This window comes from Takifugu rubripes, chromosome 10 (genome assembly GCF_901000725.2).
Source record: "Takifugu rubripes chromosome 10, fTakRub1.2, whole genome shotgun sequence".
Classification (NCBI taxonomy): Eukaryota; Metazoa; Chordata; class Actinopteri; order Tetraodontiformes; family Tetraodontidae; genus Takifugu; species Takifugu rubripes.
In genome coordinates, this window is record NC_042294.1 from 10,193,356 (window position 1) to 10,218,742 (window position 25,387).

At 43.7% G+C, this 25,387-nt stretch overlaps 1 protein-coding gene across 3 annotated transcripts in view; it reads right to left on the bottom strand.

Moving 5' to 3' along the window:
* LOC101065670 (cadherin-18) overlaps positions 1–14,054 on the bottom strand; it is a 56,869-nt gene extending 42,815 nt beyond the window's left edge. The window contains exons 1-3 of one of the 3 annotated variants that reach the window (XM_029842926.1): positions 13,780–14,054; positions 9,674–9,766; positions 9,199–9,258 (exon numbers count right to left, since the gene is read on the bottom strand). The gene's annotated coding sequence lies outside the window, so the exon portion shown is untranslated. The remainder of the gene's footprint in view (positions 1–9,198; positions 9,259–9,673; positions 9,767–13,779) is intronic. The other 2 variants (XM_029842927.1, XM_003968175.3) reach the window with 2 other exon arrangements.
* Positions 14,055–25,387: the final 11,333 nt, after the last annotated feature.

A 25,387-nucleotide genomic window follows, 5' to 3' on the forward strand; every position in this document is an offset into this window, starting at 1 on the left:
CAAGAACTGTCTCTCTATCAGGGCTATTGTTTTATCATCTACAAGCTTAGACTCATGCCAACATGTGCTATATGTGGGTGACAGTGTGCTATAATTAGAGTACACTTTCAAAATGTTTCCCCCCAAAGTCACAGGCATCACATGATCGCTGTGGAACAGGTGGTTATAGATCATCACAACACTTCAGTGAACAAGGGGGGGGCAGCGCCTCACACGTCTGGGTCAATGGGACAGGAAATAAGCCGACAGCAGACGCTGTGGCTTAAGGTTGTTGTCGGTCACCCTGCTGGGTGAAAGAAGATGCGATAACACAGCGCTAATTCCCCTCTTTTAGGAGACAGGGGGTCTAATTCATGTTTGGATTAGAAAATGGAAAGAATAAGCAGATTAACCTAAACGCTGCTGCATTTTGATGTGGGAGCAGCCGTTAGTTTCTGATGTTTTTTAAATGGTCTCATGCTGGGCTTTTGATACAATGTTACTTCCTGGTCGTGACCTTTGGGGTTACATAATGGCCAGTAAACACCGTGTCACCCAGTGCAGGTGACCTTTAATCCCGCGATGGAAAATTTCCCTAGTTTAACCTCTCAGGCATTTGTTTGGCAACGTTATGCTGAATATTTGTGGCACCTTTGACAAGAGTTCCTGAGGGTATATTTTGAGAGATTCACAACAGCAACACAGACTGTGATATCTTTTGTGCTGGAGGTTTCAATGCACAACGGGTGAGATATTCTAGGCCAGGATACAGTTGAATTATCACGTGTTCTGACATTTAGTTGAAATAATTTAGTTGATAAGAAGTAAGACAGGGGCGGCGGTAGCTCAGTCTGCGAGGGACTGGGCTGAGAAGAAGACAGTTCCCAGTTCAATTCCCAGTGCAGACAACACATGGAAAGTGTTCTGGTAGTAGGGCAAGATGCCAGAACCCCAGCAAGGAACCAAACCCTCAAATGCTCACATTGGGCAATGGGCTGGCAACTCCTCTAGGGGTTTGTCCTGCCTTCACCCATCGGCAGTTGCGATAGCCTTCCAGAGACCTCAAACAGGATAGACAAGCCAAGAAAATCTATAGGCATTTTAATATACACCAGCCATAATTTCCAGCCAATCTCTGTTTTTCAAATGAAATTTCACCAAATGCTTAAACAAGCGGCAATATTAATCAAGTTTGCTGAAAATGAAGGGGAATCAGTAAAAAGCTGAAGCTATTTTTCATGACTAATACTGATAAGGAGTAACAAATTGTGCAGGAGAGTTGGTCCAATGTTGAGAGTTGTACAGTAGAATAGCAGCTTTGTGGGGATTATGGCGAGGACAAACATGCATTTGATATTTAATAGGATCTTGTAGCCAACAGACTTCAAAGGCTGCTGCTCGCTGCGTTTTTACAATACGTTTGACAACATAAGAGGGAGACGGAAGCGAGGCCTTCATGCAAGCGGCGACTGTCGCAAACTTTAACGGATAATCACCAAATATTTCTCTGCAAATACAAAAATTGTCACATGTATGGATTAGGATGAGGCTGAAAATCCCTGACTAATATCCGTGTTTTAAACGACTACGTACAAACAGTGCCGATTGACTGCAGCCTTTGGCGTCGTTGCTCCAGTAATGAGTAATAACTGCTGCCAGTTCAAGTAGGGAAAGAGACGGCAAAGTCTGTTGGATGAAAGCCACGTTGAGGATAAACGCCCAACCGCACACCGAACATGTGTAATCTGGAAGGAAGATTCTCATCTGCATAGGTAGAACACCCAAATCCGGTCTCAGCTGTCCTCTTTCAGCCACCGACAAAACCCTCGGTGCAACGATAGAGTCGCTCCGTTGCAAAATGTCTGCTTCGGAGCAGGTGTAAGATCTGTCCTCTGACTTAATAACACATCCCTGCAGCAAGCCTACTCGCACAGTCCCACCATCACTCAGATAATTGTGGCACCTGGGTGAGTCACGGTGTGATACAGTGAGAATATTTCTTCCTTGATTCGATTCTGCTTCCCGCAACTCCGTTCAATCAAACCCTTTATTGTCTGATTATCATCTTGATTGGGAGCAAAACAATCCAGGAAAACACTAAAGTGGCACACCTGGCTTGGTGCACAGCCACTGAAAGTTTCTGAGTACATGATGTGGTTTTTGGAAGGTCATACGAGAATGTAATGAATTGATGTATGCTTGGTATGAATTCCATAATGCCAGAGAAAGCTGACTCTGCACTCCATATTGCAGACATTATATTATACTATATATCCACATACTGTATATGCAGCATAAAAGCATGCACCATAAAACATACATCCCACACTCCTTTCCCATTAAGCTCTTTCACACCTCCCTCAATGAGGACGATGAAAAACATTCTTTATTCCCACATTTGAACAGTGGAACCAGAACCAGGCTGTCTTATAAGGGTTATTTAGGGAGCAGCCAGCAGCTCTCCACGACATCCACAATTAAAAATGTGGAAATATGCTCAACAGTGATACGAAGACACATTAGGAACACATGCTAGATGTGTCTGCTGTCTGCTGGCATTAATAACTCATGTCCTCCTGTCACGTGTGGTGTCATGTTATCAGATTTCTGCTCATGTTAAAGGCAAAGGTCACACATCACCAACCTGCTTTACCAAAAAAACAGCAAGAAAGAGAGGGATTTCTTTGGTTTTTACCTAAGGACTAAAGGAAAACCTGATCCGCTTTGTCCCCTGTAGTCTGGGATAATTGAAGAGACGAGCATCGGCAGGAAAACACAAATGACAAGTATGTTCAATGTGTATTTGTTTAAATCACATTACAAAATCCCTTTGAGTCGTTACAGCCTGAACATGGATTGTTTAATTGACCTCTTGTGGATTAACAGCACCATGAAACTGAAGCTCTCTGGAGGCCTGGCACCCATCGTGTGCTGCCACAGACGCACTATTGAAAGCGGCCTTGGCAGCTGCGTCACTGAGTGGCTGCAGCTGTGTGCATCTGCAGCACACAGTGAATGCAGCTATGAGGATGATCGCTGTTTCACCCCATCACTCGTGGACATCTGTAACATCCACCTCACACCGAAAAGCACTCGGCATCATTGTTGACCCCCCCCCTCCCAAATGGATTCTTTGGGTCAGACCAAAGTCCCCTCCCCTGATCATGGTATGATCCTGCTTCTGGATGATTTTCGTCATCAACTACCCCTCTCCTGTTTAAAAACAGTACTAATAATGTTTAGATGTGTTGAAATACTTACATAGTATAAAATATCTCTGAACAAACCAATTCCACTTTTATTAGAACTTCTAAAAGTGTATGTTACAAAACCCTAAATTATATTATTTTTCAACAGATGAACTGTTTTCTTGAAATAAATTTTAGGTAAAACTAGAGATGCTTGAGACCACTTTTTCAGAGTACAAGGGGTTTCGGGTTAGGGTTAGCCGATACCGTGTACCGATACCACTCTCGGCCGATCTGATGTAGCCAATCAGATTGTCAGAAAGCCTAAAAGGAACTACTCTTCATACCAGAAATGTTGTGTTCTGCACTTCCCAAACCGACGACATTTCCTTGATGATGGCGGCCATCTTTGTGTGGGCAGCGTGCTATTTCTGTAGTATAAACGCTATAGACAGGAGGTGAGGTGGTGATTCACCATAGTGTCACAACTCAGGGCTTTTCTGAGAACGCATGGCACCACCTCGACATGCTTCAAAATTGAAGTGAACAGGTGTTGGGATTCATCAAGCAGGACTTAACACTTCCACAAAGGCTCAATCAACAGGAACCACACTTGGACTTGTTTATTGAACATGTTTGCTATTACTGGGTCACACAATTTCCTTCCAATTTGGATCAATAAAGCAGAAATAAGAGGATTTCTTTCAGAATTTGCTTCATTTAGCTAGTTAGCATTGTTACCTCCTGATAAATGTCCATCTGCAATGTATCTCTTTTGTGTAGATTGCTTTGAGGTAACTCTTCCGACGAAACTGTCACCTTGTTGACTGATTTATTAACTGGGTTACTCCAAAGCACGCACCGTCCTCACATGCACGGTAGTTCTAATATTCTGAATAAGTTTTTGTCTGGCTGGAAAACAATGAAGATCTTTAAGACCCCTGGGCATTTAGACTCTAATCAACTGCACACATGTTAATAAAGTTTAATATTTAAATGTGTGTAAACTACTCAACCTGAAGGTAAGGCAGGCATCAAAATGTCATTCATCTGCTGGTCAACAGATGCCAATTGTAGAAACGCGATGAGACATTAAGAATGAAAAAAATAACTTGATGAAGGTGTTGGAGGTGTCTGCTGTGTGTGTGTGTGTGTGTGTGTGTGTGTGTGTGTGTGTGTGTGTGTGTGTGTGTGTGTGTACAGAGCGCCCGTCTGACTAAATGAAACTGTTAGCTGTGAAATACAAGAGCAAAAATGCCAAGCTGTCAGAAGCATTTGCTGTGCAGAGGCAGTCAAAACCCTCAACACAAAGAGACCAGGAACAGCACAGAGCTACAATGAAGCCACAATTAGGCATTGGAAGGTTTGAAAATGTGGCACATTGAAAGAATTTGTGCATTTCTGTCTTCCAAGAGCAAACAGGCAAAAGGGATCTCGCCTTTACAATCTCGCTCTAACGTTTGCTACATAATTAAAAGTAATAAATAAGCAGGTTTTTAAACACAGATTAGCAGTGAAGGTAATTAGGCTCATTGCACTAATGACTCCCGCTGAGTCGTGTGGGCTGGCTGTTGTGTCAGTCACCTCCTCCCACCGTGTCTCCCAAAGTCAACAATGATTTGTCCTTCCAATGCACTATCCTCCAATCGCCATCTGTCCGAGCAATCCGCTTCCATTAGCCCAAATCCAATATGGGCCACTCCTCGCACATAAGCCCAAGGTTGGAGAGATGAAGGCGAGGAACATCTGACAGCATTTTTCATGATTAAAGGCCATGTGAAGGAACCACAATTATATCGGTGGAGGAGGGGGGTTTCGTTTATTTCTCTCTGTTTTCTGTCAAATCCGAGCACACACCAGCACCTATCAAGTCCGCTGTATGTGTTTTTGGCTTCTTGTTGATGGCTGAGTGGAAGATGGAAAAAGTCCCATCTGTTGTGTGTTTAATGACTGGATTCTTAAGCTCTAATCATATGGCGGTGGTGCCAAGAAGGAGCAGACAGCACCCATCTGCTGGACACTGCAAGGGAAAACATCATTTTTCAACACACACCATCATCTTCTGGAGCTGGCAGCCATAATATTTTGTTCTGGAGACACTGTCGATGTGTCGATGTTGCGCTGAGATCCATCAAAAGTGCACTTTACACTAGAGTCCCATTTAGACCAATTAGTCAAATGAACAAAACTGTACTTCTGTCTGAGTACTGGCAACTGAAATGACAATATAGAGCATAAACACAACCTATATTAACGGATAACTCATGGAAATTCTACATTTTCTCCCCTTGAATGTGATTTTCATGTGAATCCATCGGCATCTTTCACTTCTACCTGAAACTGTGCTACCCATAAAATATGCATATATGGGCAACGCTATACACAGATTAACCGCCGGTGGGCTCGAGACACATTTCAGGTTTGAGGATTAAAAAGGGATCAGGTGTGAAAATTCCATGCCAGCCCTAAACACAACTTGGACACCCTATTGTGAAGGCCAATCGATACTCTCTGTGTGTCTGTGTAATCATTGTGAAACACAGAAGAGGACGAACCTTCGAGAATCTAACATTTGCCTGTCGTGCTCATGGACAGTAAGACCTTTAGCCTTTCGTTTACCCCCTAGTTGTATCGATTATTAGAAAGGGTGTGTAGGGCAGAAATCACACCACAATAAAGCAAATCATGAATAAAAAAGAAAGAGCTAATTTGACCACACTGGCCTGATTAAAGCTTGAATAGTTAATCCAAAAAAAGAAAATGAAGGATACATTTTCCGTCCATCGATTCATGAATGGAGCGGTGAATCACTTCTTCATTGCTTTTTGGATTTCTTGGTGAAATTAAGGATTTGCTGGATTTAAATACATAATGTTGTTAATGTTTCTGACTCACGGCGCAGGTGCTGCCTGTCTAAATTCAGTCTGGAGAGCTGTGGCGCACCTTGTCTTTTGACACATGCTAAAACACACATAGCAGGTGGCTTTTAGTGCAAAGAGAGGCCTTCAGTGCTCTCCAGCACAGTCAGGCTGTGGCTACTCACATTAGCATTTCATACACAGATAAATGTGCATTCTCACTGCCAGATAAATTCCCTCATGAGAGGATGGAGTGTAAGAGATTTCCACAGATGCTCGCCACGCTCTTTTCTGAGTGCCCACAGAGAGACGTGTGTGTGTTAATAGCAGAAACAGACAAAGGTGCCACCTCATCATCCAAATACAGAATAAACTGCTAACCACAGAGATGAAGGGAGGCAGCATTAGTCACTGGGTGGCGTGATGGTGCGCTAGCATATGTGGAAACATGGGGTGGGAAGGTGGCGGGTTGTTTTTGTTTTTTTCTTCAATGGTTGCTAAAAGCTAAAAAAAAATACTGTGAAAATCCCCCATATAAAGTCCATTTTTGGCAGAAATACAATGCAAAGCAACTAACATTCTTTCTTTTGTCTGTCTGTTCTGGTTCACCAGCAGGGATTCTTTCCCTCTGGACTTTCTTCAGTCTTTTTTGTTGAAATACTGATTTTGGGGGTACGTTACATTTTACCACTGCTCAGGCGCCACGCTGCGAATGCAGGTCGGCATTAGTCCACTTCAAAGCATAACCCTGAATGGATCCCTCTAAATATTTGGATAGATTTCATATATTATCAAGCTTCAGGGGAAGCTGTGGGACTCAGCACCTGGCAAACTGCTGCTTTAATGTCAGCTCGATTGGTTGGTCATTGTTCCTTGGGTCCATTAGGAAAAGAAAATTATTAACAAAACAACATGATCACCAGTCAACCTCATATTCTATGGATGAAATATTTCTAATTATGGTTATGTAGGCCACACACACACACACACCACAGAATCTTCTCTGGTGGGACCGAGCAGAAGATCCTTGATGATAAATTTAAAACTAGAATTTGTCTGGCTTGCATTCAGATGTTCTGTCATGAAAACAGCCAATGCCGTGAAGCCTTGGGTGATGCACAGCAACACGAGGGTGTGCTTTAAATAGAAAACTGTAATGCAGCTGAAGGACGGCTCCTGTGTCCTCTCTCATGTCAAGTGAAGGCTTAGATGTTCAGTAACAGCCGTGAGAGCTCAGTGAAGAACAACAAACGTGCCATGAAATGGCGTTGAATTTATTAATAATTAACATCAAATCTCAGTGATGTATTTACGTCTATAATCTTCATGATTAAAGCTGATAATGAGGTTCTAGTGTGACCTTTAGATCAAAGATCCCAACTGTGCTATACCTGTACAGGGTAAGCTAGTTCAACCCTACGCAAGCTAATCCGACAGAAGATATCGTGAATAGTGGCAGCCGTAGCGGGATCGCTCACGTTTTCTGTCATAAAAAGTATATAATTGAAGGGAATGTGGTTTTGGTGGTTCACATTTCTGCCAGTGCAGACAGCAGAGAATACAAACAGAAGGTAATTCTTGGTTCTTGTAACCCGTGAGAGATAAGTGTTTAATTAATTTCCGCACGTGTAAGATGTAAGCGCCTGGTTTAATGAAAACAGATTTGCATTAAATCATCTGCTGTGTGTTTGATAGTTGCTCTTAAAAACATGACCTTACAGCTTTTACGGATTGCAGAATTACCCCCCCCCCCCCCCCCCACCACCGCCGGCATTGGGTGGGCGACTTGTTTAGGCACATCAAGATCTGTTCCAGTGCAGAAAGAGCTGTGTGACATTTTGGCGCGTTCTCTGGCACTTTGGCAACGGCGTGCGGGCTCACAAGCGCGGTCCTCTGGGCGAGAAGGCAGGCAGATGTTGCTACCAACGAACGGTTCAATCAAATTTTTGGAGCGTGTTCTTTGCGCAAATCTGCTTACACGCCGCAGACTTCGGCTTCAACGGGAAAAAAAAAAACGCAAAGGGAAACGTGAAGTGAGAAACTCTCAACTATTAATTCAATCCTCTCCGGTAATTGATTTTCTTAAAAATGCACCTCCACCTTTTGGCTCGTTTGGAATGAGGTGAACTTTTGTTTTCCAGCTTCCTTTTGGCCTCTGCTGCAATGATGAGTAATTCAAACAGACATGTTTGAACTAGTCGCAGATTCCCCTCAAGAAATGTCCGTTTCTTACCTGCGCTTTGTCAGAATTGTTTCTGTGGAACATTCTGAAATTGCCATTTATGCACATGGGCATTACTGAATAGAAGAAAAGGGCCCAAAATGTATGCATTCGCACATATGAAACGAGCTATACTATATATATACTCTAAATTCAACATCCAACATCCAGTTGGGCTACTAGAAACATATTAAACAACTGGAACCAGGTGGCAGAGCAGCATTTTCGAACAAGCAGGACCGTTGCGCAGCTTTGTTCATCTTGTACGTACTTGTTGTACACGCATGCCCTCCCTTGTGGTCATTGTGATTTCAAGACTGGTCAGATGCCAGCCTGGTGGTTGTTGAGCATGTGCCTATAATCACATTAGTCTTAGTCGGATAAGGGGGACTCCAATGTTAGTAGTACTAACGCGTTAACATGCACTTTAGTCGTCCAGTTTTAGTCGGATTGAGGGAATCATTTGTTTTTTTTCCAAGTGTCAAGTATTGACAGGTTACCGCATGATTTTCTTGGACAAGATTGTCAAAATCAATCAATATTTCCACAGGATCCAGTCTCGTTTCTACTACATGCATATGCTCTCGAGAGTGGACATTACATTTTAAATCTAAATTTAGGTTGGACTTTTACAGCCATTTGCAGAGTTATTCGAGCAGCATTAACATACCCGTAGTCACTCTAACTGTATTGGACAGTTCCCTGTGGCTTCCCTCTCATCCACCTCAGATCTGTGAATCATTAGGTACGCTCTGTCCATCTCTCCCCTCGCCATCTCGCACTAATAAAGCGCTGGCACAGTCAGACTTAGCATTAGCATTCCCACTCCTGGCATCACACGTGAAGGCTGAGAGAGCCTGACAGGCGCCGCTGCACGCCAGTGTTTTATCAGCGCCACATATCAGGGTTTCTCTTTGCACTGTGACACTGGGAAGTAGCTGGCGTGACTCACCTTTCCCTCGCCGTCAGGATGTGACAAGGCCTTTTGAGTTGAGAGTCCACTCAAAGCAATCTAGGCAATAAAGGCAAATGAGGATAAATAATTCATGCATGTCTTCAATGTGCAGGTTTTGGACATTGTATTCCGTGAACTACCACTGATCAAGGCTAAAAACTCCCTGAGCAGGATTCCCAGAGTCAGCCCAGTTTACTCCCTGCACACTGGTGCGTTAGGGTGCACATGTATATTAAAGGATGTGCCAAAATAAATGAGACGCAGATTTCCTTTGAAAGGAGCTGAATGCAAACAAAAGGCGTACCCACTACGCTGATGTCGTTATGCAGAGAAAGAGAATACTCAAGGCAGAAGGAATATACTGTGATTAATTGCAATTCATCCTCCAAATAAAGGATGAATGCGCCCCAACTCTTTAACTATGCATACGCTCAACGGCTCTATTTCCATGATTTGCCAAGGCTTTCTATACCTGAGGTACGGTTGACTATTTCCTCCACATCCATCGGCGGCAATCGCGTCCCTTTTACGAGTGGATTTTTCAGTCCCTGCACTTCCTTAGTCTCTACGCAGACAGAAAGGAAGATGTTCAGTAACGGAACGTTGCCTCTGCCTTCCTGTTAAAGCAAATGGGAGCAAACATTGATTTTGCTTCAGCGCACCCGTCGTTGAATGGCAGGCTCACCTGTGCATTAATAAATTGCATGCGGCCAGACGGCGCCATTTATACCGCTCGCTTTAAATTCACCATCCTGTTTTTTTTTTTAAATCGGAGCTTCAACCTCCGGCGTGGATATTTGTCAACACGAGCGCCATGAATCATCCCCGTGCTGCTTTCGCCCATACTGATGAAAGCTTGGGAGCAATAATATTCATAACACAGGGGGGCAGTGGACAACTTCTAGAAAAAATGAATTAAAAAAATCACTCAATAAAAAAAGAAGAAAATCCTTTTCAGATATGTCCACAGTGTTCTCGTGCTCTGACTGATCACTGGTGCCCACACCTGCTCGCCATCTAGAGTTAATGGGAAACATCTTTCACCCTTTTCCATTTGTTCCGTGATTGGCCTTTTTGTTAGTCCATCAGCCAATTCAAGGGGCTTCAATGGGATGATCTCAAAGTGGTGTTGAGATACGGGGCTGGGCGATAAAATGATAACGATTTGTTTGGTGATAGACGAGTCATTGATATCAATCAAAATGGCTGTGAGTAAACCTTCGACTAAAACCAGAAGTTGGGAATCAAGGTTGGCTGCCTGAACCAAGGCATTCGCTCTCTAACGTGTTGACATGGTGATCGCTGATCAGTGAGGGTGACACGCTGGCAGCCAATCATGTAACAGGTATCATGTATCAAGTCTGGTTGCATCTTTTTGTCATCTTGTGTATGATTCTCCATGCAAACGGAGATCACAAGTGGAAAAGGAGGGTTGCGATGAAAATTACTGACAAAATGGTCAGGTCGCCAGGTTTAGTTAGAAAATGCTAAGAATTCACTTTTATCAAAAGGTCATAGGGGCCTCAGTGCTGAAACAACATAATGGTTTATGTTAGTTCAAATGGCTTCAAGTGTGAATGCTTATGGTAAATCATTTATAATTCAGTGTCTATTGGATCCATAAATAGTGTTGGGAGCTATTTCCTTCCGCTACCAAATGAACTTGTCAAATTCATTTCAAATCCAAACACAAAACTCGTCTCAATGCTTGATGCTGAGCGTGAGAAAACACAATCCTGACAAGTGAATCTTTGGTTGGACCCTAACCCTAACCCTAACCCTAACCCTACAGTAAAAGTAGCAGCTAAACTCCACGACAAGCTTAAAAAAAGAAAAAGAAAAAGACCGGCTCACAGAACCTGACGCTTCTTAGTCATTTACAACTCTTAACGTAGCACCAATAACCCAGGGTCGGCATATTTGCACTAACTAATCATCCTACCTCTGGAATGTCTTATTTGCACATCTTATTTGCACCTTCATTTTTCTTCACACTGTCCGACACTCCTTCTGTACATAATTTTTAATTTCTGTATATACTGTATAATGTACATAGTAATGTACATCATATAATAGCCTTTTTTTTTTTCTTTTAGTACTATTATGTATTGTACACCACGGGCTACCGCTGTAACGTGTAATTTCCCCGATGTGGGATCAATAAAGTTTTTTATCCTTATCCTTTATCCATTGATTATTTGGAGAAAGCCCCGTCCAGTCTTGGCAGATGGAGACGTTGGACAGTCTCTATCTGCTTGCTGGTAGAAAAAAAAAAAAAGCTGTTGATGTTACGAGGGAAGCATGATTCATCATCTAAATGGCCCCTGGAATGTGCTCCACGATCAACAAACCACATTTTGGGCCTGTCCAGTCTGCATATAAACACATGGCAGTCGCACTGTGGAAAACTGGCGCGTTTTGTATTGTTTTGTTTTGGTCTGTGCGGTCCAGGACCAAAAAAAAAAAAAGACTCCTCTTTTTGACGTGTGAGCTTTGTTCATTTGGCCGTACAAACGTGTGGTTATTACTGTTGTTATATGGAGATAGTGAACACATTCCAGATGCAGCAAGTGCAACATAACACCTGGTTGCAAACCTCTTCAAAGGAAAAGACACCTTTCAGACACAAATGGGAAGAACAGGAAACTAGACTGGAAAGCTTTTAGTCCTGTCTGAAGGGTTGGGTGATTGTATGACCAAGATGAGTGCGCTAATAGCATACAGCTAGCTGTTGGGAACCCTTGAGGCCTCGTAGGCCCCTGTGACTGCTGGCAAAATAAATAAATAAAAGAAATCTCTCCACTGAAGTATCCCATATCTGGATACAAAAGATTAGACTGTTTTTTGCTACGTCCCCAGAGCTTTGTTTAAGTGTGGGGTATACGAAAAATGGGATAGCAGGCTAACTCTGGGGATGAACGTGTCCTGTCGACGCATAGCTTTTACATTCCTAAAAAAAAAAAGTACTCCAGACAGAGCAAGTGTCTAAAAAAAGCCTCTCTGTGACAGTAAACATGTTTGTTTATGCATTTTTGATTGTTTACCAGCCAACCAGAGCCTCTGTTGAAATTTCCGAAAACATTCCTATCAGCGAAGGAACAGCTCCTGATCAGGCCTTTCCTCCCAGACTTACACACCCTAATGCGAACAGTGATCAATGCGCGCCTTCGCACATACTCTGACGCGACTGGTGCACATGCGCGGACCCACGAGCAATCCCAGCAGGGCTGTTGTAAATGTGTCTCAGTCCTGCGGCTTTCAAATGTGGGGAGAAGCGAGCAATAATGTGTTGTACATGGGAATGCATTACCACTTCAAAACTTGACTGACATGATGGATGGATGGCTGGGAGCTCAGCAGGGGTCCTGTGAAGCAGATTGCCCAAGTGTAAGCCATGAATGTTAAATAACTGTTTTAACCATGCTGAAAAGATTCTGAATATTGGGGTAAGTATTAATAATTTATATAGCTTGGACATGAAACGGTGTCGTTCTGGTCTTGTTTATCTTGCAAATTGATTTTACGGTGAAGACATCTCTCCCTTTTTGACATAACACCAAGCGATTAAGCAATTTTATGGTAAAATAATTGCAAGATGAATTGATAATGGGGATAAATTATGGTAGGCCTGCTCCATTAAACATCTAGTGGATCAGTAACAGCTTCAAATATCCCGAGGCACCAGTTACACTGGGGGCGGGGGGTGGGGGGTGGGGGGGGTGTTAATAAATAAATTTAAAAAAACAGTACAGTTGCTGCATCAGAGTCAGAGCACAGCAGACCAAGAGCTCCCATAAATTAGTCAGAACGTGGAGAAACACACCCGCTTCAGCTTATCTTGACACTCTGTCCCACAAACACGCCGCGGAATAATTTCTGAGGTCATGGATACGTTTGCAACCAGCGCAGACAGTTGTCTCCCGGCCAAATATTAATAAAACAAACTGACAGTCAAGCGGCTCTCTGAGCCCAAGAGGAACCAATCAATGCAACATAAAAAAAGGGCAGCTAATCATCTGGTTTACGCGTCACACAACTGTTTAAGCCTTTCGGATAACTGAGCGATCACCCAGCTGATCTTCCTGCTCTGATCATCCGATCTCTATCGGAGGGGGAGAGATAGAAAGAGAGAGAAAGAGGGAGAGAGAGCCTCACTTCTGGAGGAGCTGCAGTCAATGAATGGACGCCTGTTTCCTGCAGTGCGCGTAAATTTCAGACTGGCCACAGTGGTGCGGCACAGGGATCGGATAGAACCCCCAACTCCTACTCTGAGCAGCCCGTCCGTCAGGCGCAACACCGATACGCAGCGTGCGCAAAGACCCAAAGATGTGCATAAAAGAACGGCTGGGCGTTTCACACCCACATTTCCCCCCCTGTCCTCTTTCTATAACAAATTTCACGGCGCACATTGCGCACACGGTCCGACAAGGGCGGGCGCGCACCCGCGCGCAGCGACACGACTCGTATTTTCTGTGCCAGATGTCTCGGCACCGCGTCGCAGGCACAGGTGCACATGCACAAACTCCGCCAACCCACCAAAAAGAGCATCCGGGCGGTAGAACTTAACGCGACTCTTACCTGCCCGCGCGCGCTGTCGTGGACGCACATGGCACCTGATCAACGGCGAAAATGGGGCGCAAGTTTGAGTTTGGTCCTCCTCATTTCTCATTTCCTCCGTCTCACCTTCTCAATTTGCTCGCCCTACCGCTGCCATCCTCTCCAGGGCAGAGCTTGACTGCACGGTTAGTGGAGAGCCAGTACTCTTTCCGTGTGTGTGTGCGTTTGCATGTGTGTGTATGTGGGGGAGAGAGGGAGAGAGAGAGACTGTGTGCATGCGTGCAGACGACGGGCCGAGTGAGAGAGGCGCCCGACTCTTGTGCGCCGTTTCTCTCCCATCGAATCGTCCTCCAATCCTGCCCGGCTACGGCTCCGGCTCAGACCCGAGCGCTGCGCCACGATTGGTTGGATTTCACATCAATCCATGACGATTAGAATCGGACACGTCTCCTCTATATTAGACGCCCCCTTTCTCTCTCCTCTCTCCCTCTCCTTGTCTACCTCTCCCCCTATTACCCATCTCGGCCCCTGTTAACACGTGATTATATAACATAGAGATCAGGAAGTATACATAGACCAATCCATGTAATGTTCAAATGGCATCACGTACATCAGTATATATAACATAGTTTCTCATTACTATAATTGAGTTATTTCTCCAATTATTTTGGAAGTCTGAAGTCTAGTTTCCAAATGTATTTTGTGGAGAGAAGTTAGCAAGCAACATGTTTTAAAGGCATCAGGAGGTCCTTTTAGTCACAAGGGGACTTTGGAGACCAAAAGCTTTGTTTTCTTGACCGCTTAGTCTCTTTCGGGGACACATGGAGGGTGCTGGAGACTATCCCAGCTGCATATGAGCAAAGGCTGGGTCCACCCCTGGATGAGTCGCCAGCTCATCGCAGGGCCCTGTGTGAGCAGTTCTGGGTTTGGTACCTTGGCATTGCTCTGAGGGTGTTCTGGCACCTTCCCCTATCAGAACCCTTTCCATGTTTTCGTCCACACCGGGTATTGAACCGAGAACCATCCAGGTCCCGGTCGAGTTGTCAACAGACTGATCTACAACCAATCAAAGCGTTGCATCTTGTTTTTATCCGCCGTGAGCTTAGTGGCGCCATCAGCAAACGCACAGCCGCCAATTATTCTAGTCAATTCAACATCCAAGCAACAGCAGGCAGGGGAGTATAAAAAATAGAGTACCAGGTGGGTGATTCAGAGAGATATTTTGCTGATCTGGCCTTGGGTGAGAAGCAAATTGTGGATTTTGAACAGTAAACTGCTTTATTATAAATAGTTTTACTTTGAGTCTAACCTTGGGAAGACGTTAAGTCCACTATCAGGTCAAACTGAAAAACATAAGCGTCCTCTTGTATAACATCTCTAAGGGTCAGTCATTCAAATGTTTTCTTGCTCTTGAGTGTTTCTGCGCCTACATTTTCCTCTTTGTGTACAGTAAAAAAAATAGCAAAAAAAATGTAAAATTCACGCTTTCTTTCCTCCAGATATTTACTGTAGTCTCCTGCGCCTCAACCTGCACTGTGTCAATCTCTAAAAAAAAAAAACACACTCGCCTTCCCCACACATCTGGTGTCACTGACAGCCTGTGACAGCGTTCATTCCCCGCGGGACATTTTGATGATGCACGTCGTCTGGCCGTAATCTGACTGGGATTTGACAGTGTAGACTCGCAACAACAGAATGGAGCTGCTAGGTGAAAAAAGAAAAAGAGGAGGGGGGGTGCGGCAAAAACATCCTTTGCTGCAACTGTATCACGGGTGTCCGAGAAATCCCCCCCCCCCATGTGGGCCTTAAATTGTACAAGAAACTGTTCTGAATTCAAAATGTTCCCTTCTGATATAATATCTGTTCCCACCTCACCTGGTGAGCAAGTGGGGCTGATCTAGATTCCACCGCCAGAGCTCATGTTGGCTAATTTCCTGCTTTCACTCAATCACTACTTCACTTCACTTCCTGTGGCACCAGCACATGCAGGAAGCGCTGACGCACATGGCAGCAGACATCCACTGGAGGTGGCTTTTCTCCCTGAGCAGCACGGCATATTTGCTCTTGGCTCCGACACATTCCAGTGACACATTAGCGCTAGTCTAGACAGGAAGTAAGCAGAATCCTTGCCCGGAGTTGGCCAATTTTGCCCAAAACATTACATCATTTTAGTGTTGTTACTCTTTACTTTCCGAAGGTTTTGCTCATCTGCCCCAACATTTTGCGATACCGTGCGTGATGCTTCTCAGGCAGCGTGCTACACATCCTGTGCGTTACATGTAACACAACGTGCCACCTCCTATCTGGGCAAACAGGGTGCAGCCTTCTGGCCAGTCGGATCAATTTTTAGCGCGCATGCAGTGGAGAGCGGTCAGCAGATGTCCCAAACACAAGTGTGCGAGGACACTTGGTGGACCTTATTTTCATGCACGGTTCTCCTCTGGGTTCTTGAATCCATCAGCACCCTTTCGTAATCACGGGGTCGGCTGTGCCGAGGAAGGTGTCCGGCATCGTCTGGATCAAAAGCGAGGCTACATGATGGAACGTCAGGCTGTGACAGGCTGGGATGACACCTCGCCCAACCGCCACCCCTGAGCTCATCTGCACTTTAAAGCTCACATTTCTCATTTCTGAACTGCTTTTATTTCTCAGCAGGGTGGCCTAATTCTCGGACTTTCACCTTTGGTGTTGCTGTCACTCAATTATTCAGCACGTCAATCAATCGCTCCTCCCGTGTCCCTTCCATTCATGCATACATTCACATTGCTCAGGTGCCCCTGGGCAAACTGTTGAGTCTGCCTGTGAATTCAGCCATGCTCTCGCTTGCTCTGGATCCAAAGGGAAACACGGTGAATAATGAACGGCGTGGTGAAAAGCGGAAGGGGGGGTGGGGGCGAGTAGAGAGCGTGAGAGTGAGAGGGATGGTGAGAGAGAGGTCTTGCAGACCGTGACAGGATGGTGGGAGGGTAACTTGTTAGTCTTCAGCCATCAATTAGGCCGTGGAGGAGACATTAACAGAATCGGGGGGAGGGGGGGGGGGGTGCTTCAGGTGCTGGCAGGGAGATGAAACTGAGGAGTGTGCTTACAAAGGAGATAGATTAGCCAATGGAGACAAGGGGGCGTGAGAGCGGAAGTCAAAAGGAAGTACACAGGGAGAGACAGAGGTCTCCGAGACGTCAGAGGCTCCTGCCTACAGCTATATCTATCATCTAGGATTCATTCTCCACCCCAAGATGTCTGATTCCATCATCCCTGCCTGGAGCTGGCATTCAGTTGAAATAAATATACAATGTGGATATGCACTATGCAAATTTCTGCTTCAATTAAAACTGTGATCACGTGACAGTATATTGGTTTTAATGTCCAGTGACACCTCGAAATACAAAAGGCCTGGAGGACTCTCGCCTCGTTTCTGCAGTCCACCCAAGACAGATTCGAAAAAAAATGAGGTCTGACATCTATGGAGTGTTATGTAAAATTGTCCAAGGAACCCATCCTGACAGCTTCCGAGCGTGAGAATGCGGTTAAAAAGAGAAATGAAAGCAGAGGCTCTTGTTCCGATGCATCGTTTCGCTTTATTTAGGAATCGGTGATTAAATTCCAACCATCTAGCTTTGAACTTGGACGCTGCTCGCTACCATATAGCCAAAATCAAACCCCCGAAAAAGGAGATCAAGTTCCAGCTGCAGGTCAGGGGCAGCACCTTCAAGCCATATTAACATATTGATGGTCGTTTTTTTTTTTGTCATTAAACAGAAATTAAACAAAATTAAAACAAAACAATCCATGTAATCCCTCTTTTTCAAGCTTGCTGCAGGGGTTTATATTTATTTAACACAAGCTTTATTCAGAATTATGTCTTCAGACCCCAGTTTTACATTCGTACTAAAAATTGAAGCTGGATTTTTATTTCTTTTTTAATTCTCTGAGACACAAATACCAGGTTTATGTGATATTGCTCCTCTCTCCTTCACGCCTGTCATCTTACAATTAATGCTGCTTGTAAGAAGGAAGTCGTTTCCTGTCGTTCATGTAAAAGTAAAAGTCAGCCTAATCTCAGCTGGCTGGATAATTCGGTTACGCTTCAATGTCATTACAAGAAGAAACCCCTTCAAATGGATTTTATCCGACAGTTTTGTCTGGATGGTTCAGATTTCCTGTCGATTAAAACCGCCGCGTCCATTAATAGTCCAGGATCTTATCCTGCATCTTTCATTTTGCTCATGAGCGAAACCAGAACGGAGCAACGTTTTCGTAAATACCCGAGGAGAGGTCATGCAGAATGGAAGCGAGCAGTAACTGCAGTTACTTATGAACTGCTTGGCAGGCAGCAGAAGGGGCCAAAGCTCTGCAGGTAGCTTTTAAATACCAGTGCAGCATTATTTTCCTTTCGGATATACTGAATTTTGGGTCCATTAAAAGGTGCTGGTGACACTTAAAATGGGCTTTTTCTGTTGGAGAAGAACAGCAAAGATCGTAAGCTCATCTCCTCCCTTGCTCCGTTTTAATTCTGAACCAAAGCGGAAACATTACAGCTCTAATTGTTCTTTTATCCACTTATTTGGGGGAAGTCGGAGTAAAAAGGACCATCAGTGTAAACCCGCCTGGATGGTTGGATGGTAAACAGGGAGGGCTTTTTTTAAGGCTACAGTATGTGGGAGAAACAGATCTCTGTAATGACAGTGTGCAATGCTTCAAGGGATACTCGAGTATCGATCCAAAAGCCATCTCTCTCCGTGATGCCCATTTCCCTGATGGTTTTATAATGGCTCACCAAGACTACATCATCTTCTCTAAACAACTTGTGATTAACTTTAAAAAAAAGATTTTTGTTGGTTGGGGATGTGTTTTTTTTAATAGTACGAGCTGGTTCTGAGGACCCTCCAATGTTTGGTCAATTAATCACCGTTAAGCAGGACTGAGGGATTAGTCGCTTGAGCAAATCTCATTTCAAGCTACTGGTTTGGGTGGAAGTGTGCGCGGTGAACGCAGTGGACACAGACAAATGGTGCAGGCGGTGAGCCGTGTTGGAGGTGGGAGCAGCGAATTTGCCGGACTTTTGCAATTTATACGGGGCTGAAACGCATCAAGGTCACGCGTCGGCCCACCATTGCAGAGCCAGACTGGTTTTAGCTCACTGGAAAATGCTGCAGTACCTACCGGCCAAAACACTGTTGACACCATCAGAATGGAAGCAGAGTCTGCTTTCAGGTTATTTGAAAAACTGTTTTAGAGAAACAGTAAAATACGATTGCAAGTATAAAAACTAGGAACTGTGAAACTAAACAGCAGAATAATATAAAAAAGGGCAAAAAATCCTGATCCCTGTTTTCAGTGATGATTCCCTAACGTCTGCTGACGTGTCAGGGCCACTTTAGGATTACAGTTAATTCAGTTTTTACCTATAGCTCCTTTAACACTACAACTAAATATAAAATTCAGCTTTAATACTCCTAAGCTTAGTCAGAACTCTGTGGCTCTCAGCTTTTTGTAGACCGATGCCTGAATACCAACACGTTTGTTCTTGATGCTGTTGCTGATGAACTTTCCACTGATCATATTTAAACAACAGTCTGAGGAACGAGTACTGAAGGCTCACAGGAAAACTGCAAGTCAGGCTCCAAACCACACAGGAGGAAGAGGAAGAAGAAGAGGAGGAGGAGGAGAAGCAGTTTGAGGAGGAGGAGGAGGAGGAGGGAAGATGTGAAAAGGGCAATAATGACAGATCGCGCATGCAGAGCCAGAACATGAACATAAGGAAGAGCCATTTTTCAGGAATCCTGCACAGTTACTGCTTTTTAATGCCACTCAATCCCCCTGTTGCACACAAGATTTACGAGGAGACTAAAAACAAGAAGAGCAGATAAAACCAGCATTATAATTATGGACACTGCATGAGTCTGACAAGACTTCAGCATTGCCGCTAATGAATTATTTAGCGTTTCACATGGTAAAGTATACACCATTACTCCTGCACGACCGTGTAAAGCATGTCTGTGTCATGCTGCAGGAGAACAACTTCACTTCCTGCGGTCAGGCTCGGAGGGCGAGCGAGGGAACGTTTGCTGCCACGAAGAAAAGCCGAGTGAGTCTGTCGGCTCCAGTGTGGCCGGTGATCTGTAGATCAAGATCAATCACAATAGCTGTGATTGGCTTTAAGCTTAATAATCCAATAAATAAATTCAATAAATAATAAATTGGATAAATGAACAGGTTTCTCTCTGCTGCCCTAAAACAAAGGCGCCTTTGCAAATCTTGCAGCAGTCCTGACTCACTTGATCAGCCTCGGACCAGTAAAACATTGTTTTTTTGACTCTATGTCGTCATGAGTGTGCCGCACATTGATGATGTCACAGCTGGCGATGAACAGACCTGGATAATGTGACCACAGCAGCCCTCTCATACGCCGTCTTCTCTCATTTTTAATGAATTACTCTGTTTCTGTTCTGTATTTGTTTTCTTCTGGAACACTACTGCTGATTAGTGTGAATAAACATTAGTGAATCATTTCTACAAGGTCAAAGGTTGATACATAAATCCTTCAATATGACACAACTTGTAAAAGCTTTTCATCAGCAGGTTTGCAGCCTATTCGAGAATAGATATAATTACACCAATTACGCTTCTTAGTTGTTTTCTTTTTGGGAAAAAAGAAATGTGAAAGATTACAACACAACGGGTTTGAGGTTAATTACTGGGTGGGTTTACGATACAATTGCAAGTGCTAAATACACGCTGTCATAGCCTCAATGGTTGTCACAATATCAATTACAAATGCAGACACTTAAATTTGAGGTTTTAGGAGCTATCTGCACGTGTGTTTAAACGAGGCTGGGAGTGGATTTAGTTTTCTGTTTTCTTTCTAACGTGTTCATTCAACCTCTCTGCTTCGTGCCTTCATCTTATGGTGTGGGTTGGGGTTTTTTTTAGGTCAGCAAAAGCGGCATAAGTTACATGAGCGGCTTCACCTGCAGCATGACGGCGCTGAATCGACTTGCAAGGTAGCACAGGAAAACCTTCGCTGTCAAGTCATTTCCCCAGGAGATTCCATCTCCTGCAAACTACTTTATCTCACATTCCACTTCATTACATTTGATTAAACCTTTAAAACAATGTGGGCGTTTCCCTCTGCTGACACTGGTGAATGGAAATCTCTGGGACTTGGAAATACTATAAACAATTACATGTTTGTTTACTCCCACTATTTCATGGCTGCTTGCAACTCTTTGCCCTTTGAATCATTGATGTGATCGATACCGGGTCCTCGCTCTGCAGCAGTGGATGAAATCCAAGTCAGTAGTTTAATATCAGGGCAGGCAAAGTGACCACAAAGCACTGAATCATCCATGATAATAGCTGGATGAGAGACTGCATGTCGGGCGATGGTGAGCACACACTGCTTTCAGAACGATGCTGCAGTGGAGGTTGGAAACACAATAAGTCCATCTTTGTGTCGCGAAACATGAGGGGTGGCCAGAGGAGGAGACTCCACACACACACACACACACACACACACACAAACACACTGACATTCATAACTTATTGTGTGTCACTTCTAGAACAAGGGAGCACACACAGTTTTCAGCCAATGAGAGAGGAGGATGGAGACGTCTATATATTGGTGAGACCCTCGCCAATGTAGGAGGTTGGTAGCCTGGTGGCTAATCCAGGATCATGTTTGCATTCCCATGGGTTTAGCCATTGGCCTCAAATTTTAAATGTATAGCATCAACATTTTGTGTGCTGTCACTGATTGACGTGTGTTACCTGATTTCCAATGATACATACTGTGTTCTAACAAGCCAGAGAAAGAAGACATGAAATCATTGAGGCCAAATGTTAGCTGTGATGTTTTGTGTTCAAAGGAAAGTGTGTTATTTGTGTGACAAATGATACACCTATTAATCTGCATTTAGGATCATTTTAGTGGACATTGTGGAGGAAATTAAGTAGAAAAGTTAAAAACAGATAAACACGTTGAGTTACTGGTAAAGGCTTCAGGGCTGAGTAGAATCATTCATTTTTAAATCAAGCTAAGGATCACATTTGGATTGGTGTGTTTTATGTAGAATCATTATGTTTTGGCCTAAAACAACAATCAAATCCCACATTATTTGATTATGCTAATATATGTGCAAATTTAAAATTATTTAGCTATTCGTTCTGGAAATGAGAACATTTTTCAGTCAGGGCACAACCATAAATTTCAAGTCAGACTAAAAGAGATGGAGAAAAGATCAGTGCCTAAGACCCAGAACTTCTACTTTCGGCACAAATTTCAGCCTTCTGGTGGTTTTTAACTCTACTTTCATTCTTATAAGAGATATGAAATAACTGTTATAATGTCTATATTAACTTTACAGGCTGATAACTGTTGGCTTGTGTTCTAAAGAGGCTCTACCTGTATTAGTCATGTATTGGCTTGATTTCACACACAACAAAAAAATAAAAAATAGGAGGGATGGTGTGCGGCACATTATGCAAAGCTGGAGGCAGCACCTGAGGAAGCTTATTATTTTTGAGATTTGTGAGTTATAGTGTGGTGAAATTTCAGACATAAAGTGGCACTGCAGTGGTCTAGGAACCAATTAGACTAATGTTCCTTGTAGCAATGAAGTCCCAGTCAGCCACTGTCTTAGCTTGTGTCTCACATGCAGTATCACACACTAATAGGCCCTGGGATCTTCTCTGATATCTCTTAAACCATCTCAGTTGGTTAAACTCGGTTCACAGCTTTGAGGCGCTGCTGGGTCCCGGTTTCATTTTGGCTGTTCGAGTCTTTTTTTCATTATGCTGACACAAGAACTCTGGATGAAACACAGAGTGACACGTACGCTTCCTTCAGCAACATCACCTCCGTGTCTGGAAGGGAGTCGCTGCAGATGAGACGGACAGAAAGGTGCCAGAAGCTTGAAGCAAACAGTTCAGTGGAAATCAACACTGTCACATGTCACTTGCATGAGCAAGAGCCAATGTAGTGACATCAGTGTCTTTCAAACTGGCTTAGACTCCAATATTGGAGAGCCAAATGAGTGTCAATGTCTCTCCGGCACGAGGTTAATTTCAGCATAGAAAAGAAGGATAGAAATCTAATGAGTTAAAACCTGCATTACACATTCTGAACCCTGAAATAAACGGCATAATGTTCACTTTAACCAACTCTTGCGCAACTCCTTTAAAGGAGACTTAAAATTGTTGGCGGACTAAAGTGCCTCTCGCTGAGAAACAAGGCTGTTTACAAATGGTTCATCATCTGTATGCAGGTCTGCTTTGCCTTCTCCTCTGTCTCACACTCTGCTCCTTGGGGCTCATCATGTTCTACAACACCAAATACTCCAAATTCTGTGTTTCTTCTGTGTGTCGGAACGGGGTAACTAACCTTGAACAGTTAAAAATAAATATGCGCTTCATCAAACTAGATTTTAATGGTGTTAAATGTAGCGCTAGGAAATGTAAAAAGCAAGAAACTCACACAAATAAATGCCACAATTTTAATCACTCTCTATTTCAGTCTAAATACATTTATTTGAAAGCCCCAAATGGCAGCAAACAACATTTTGTAAACCTTTTCTGTTTAATTTGAGTTTTGAAGTTTTAAATTGAAACATGATGCTATTGCCAATTTAAAAATATACAGTTAAAAATATTTTTAGCACCTCCCCATTAGAGGAAGCTGGAACAACATCATTCTATATCCTGGAATCTGGTTTCCTTCAGTGGTGAAGAAAAGGTATTAAATGGTCGAACCCGGGTGTGTCCTGGTGGGGGAGGTGGTAAAGATGCGTCACTTCTCAGCCTAAATTGTGGTACATTTCAACAGTGCTAATCTTTGCGAGACAGATCTGGGATTAGGGAATCAGGAGCATGTAACCTCATAATCCATTTTGTGTGGCTCACAGGCGGAGGTCAAGCATGTCAGCGTCTGCCACCAAATATGTCTTTCAGTCACTGTGTTGCGGAATGTGGCACTAATCTGGCAGGATATACATCTCGTCCCGCTAAGCAAGCAAAGTGCTTTGCAGTCGCTGAGACGGGTTCTCCGTTGGTTGGACCGTAAATTTACGAATGTCCTGAAAGTACGCATCACCTGTGAACATTTACAGTTGGCCTTTTTGGAAATCCGAGTTTAAGTGCCTCGATTTTAAGACCTATCGGGATCAATAATGAGGTTTATGAGGCCCGTAACTGTCCTGGATGGACACAAAAGCAACAGGGGCTCCATTACTATAAAGTCTGCCAGGAAAGCTAAATTCTCAGCTCTAAGGTCATTCTGTCAAAGTGTCGCTAGGTGCCCTTTATTCCAAGAGATTCAGACCTTGAGACATGACAACCTGTCCGCAGAGAACATCCAGATCAAGACAGGACAATAAGAACTTGTTGTCTGTTAACTCCCTTATAAGCTGCCCTTACAACTAACCAAATCAATACTACCCACCCTGTGACAGCCCACTCAGCACAGATAGGGAGTAGCATCCTGCCCCGAAGGTGTCAGAGACCTTTATTTCCCGGGTTAATGCAGAAGCTGAAATAAATCCGTGTGTTGAGCTAGAGCTCTGGGACATATCAACTTTGAGTCGTTCCCCTCACCCAACTTTACTCCTCCATTGTAAAGAACAGTGGCGGAATTGCTAAATTAATGTTTTAGTTTAATGGAATTCACGCCAACCTTTTTTTCTCACCAAACTCTGAATATTTACTACCTGAGAAATGTATTTACGTACACACGAGCTTTAAAAGCCATTAATTAATAATGAATCTACATTGAATGGAATGCCCATTCTTAAAAGAATGATTGCAGGACTCCAGGGGAAAATTTCATGCAAATTCCAAATTGTCGGCGTAGCATAATTCCATCACGCAACAACCTCTGACATAAATCAAACGAGAATTGTCTGGTCAAACTCACAGGGTCAAAACAAATCCCCACCTAATAACTACAAATTCCACAGCTAGAACTGACATCCATATTAGAGATTTATAGAGTAATCTCCAACCACTCCATCACGCTTTCTCCAAACAATGCAGGAAGAGGTAGCCACAGAACACGCTCATTTGAATCCAGTGTGCTAATGCAACCTTTGCAATGTGAGGGCACTGTCTTAATCTCGTACCTCATTAAACTGTATAATGTGCAATAAAATTCAGATTCCAACCACAGAATGCCGATAGCGTTGACTTCAGAATTGGTTGTAGCTGCCTGTGAGCAGCAACAGAGTTAAGGAGGCATCATTTATAAAGCCGGACAGTCTTATAACAATAACCGATGATGTACAATGACAGGTTCATCTGCTGTAAACACTCAGTGACCTGAGAACGATAGGGGCGGCCTGTTATGTGCACAGCTGGAGAGTTACTGTAGGTGGGGGTTGTTAAGTTCATGTAACCACAGATCAAGGATCATTTGTGCGTTCCCTTTCTCCACAGAAGTAAAAAAAAAATTAGGAAATGGTTGAGCTGTGGCTGTCACATTTCAGCGGTCAGGGCCAGTGTAGTGGGAGGTTTAAAGCCATTTTCATAATGCCGCCGATAGCTTTGTAAGGGGACGGGGTTCAGAAGTTCAAGCCCAGTGCAAGGAAGGTGCTCTGGTAGTACGAGGAGATGCCAGGACACCTTCAGAGCACCACCAACG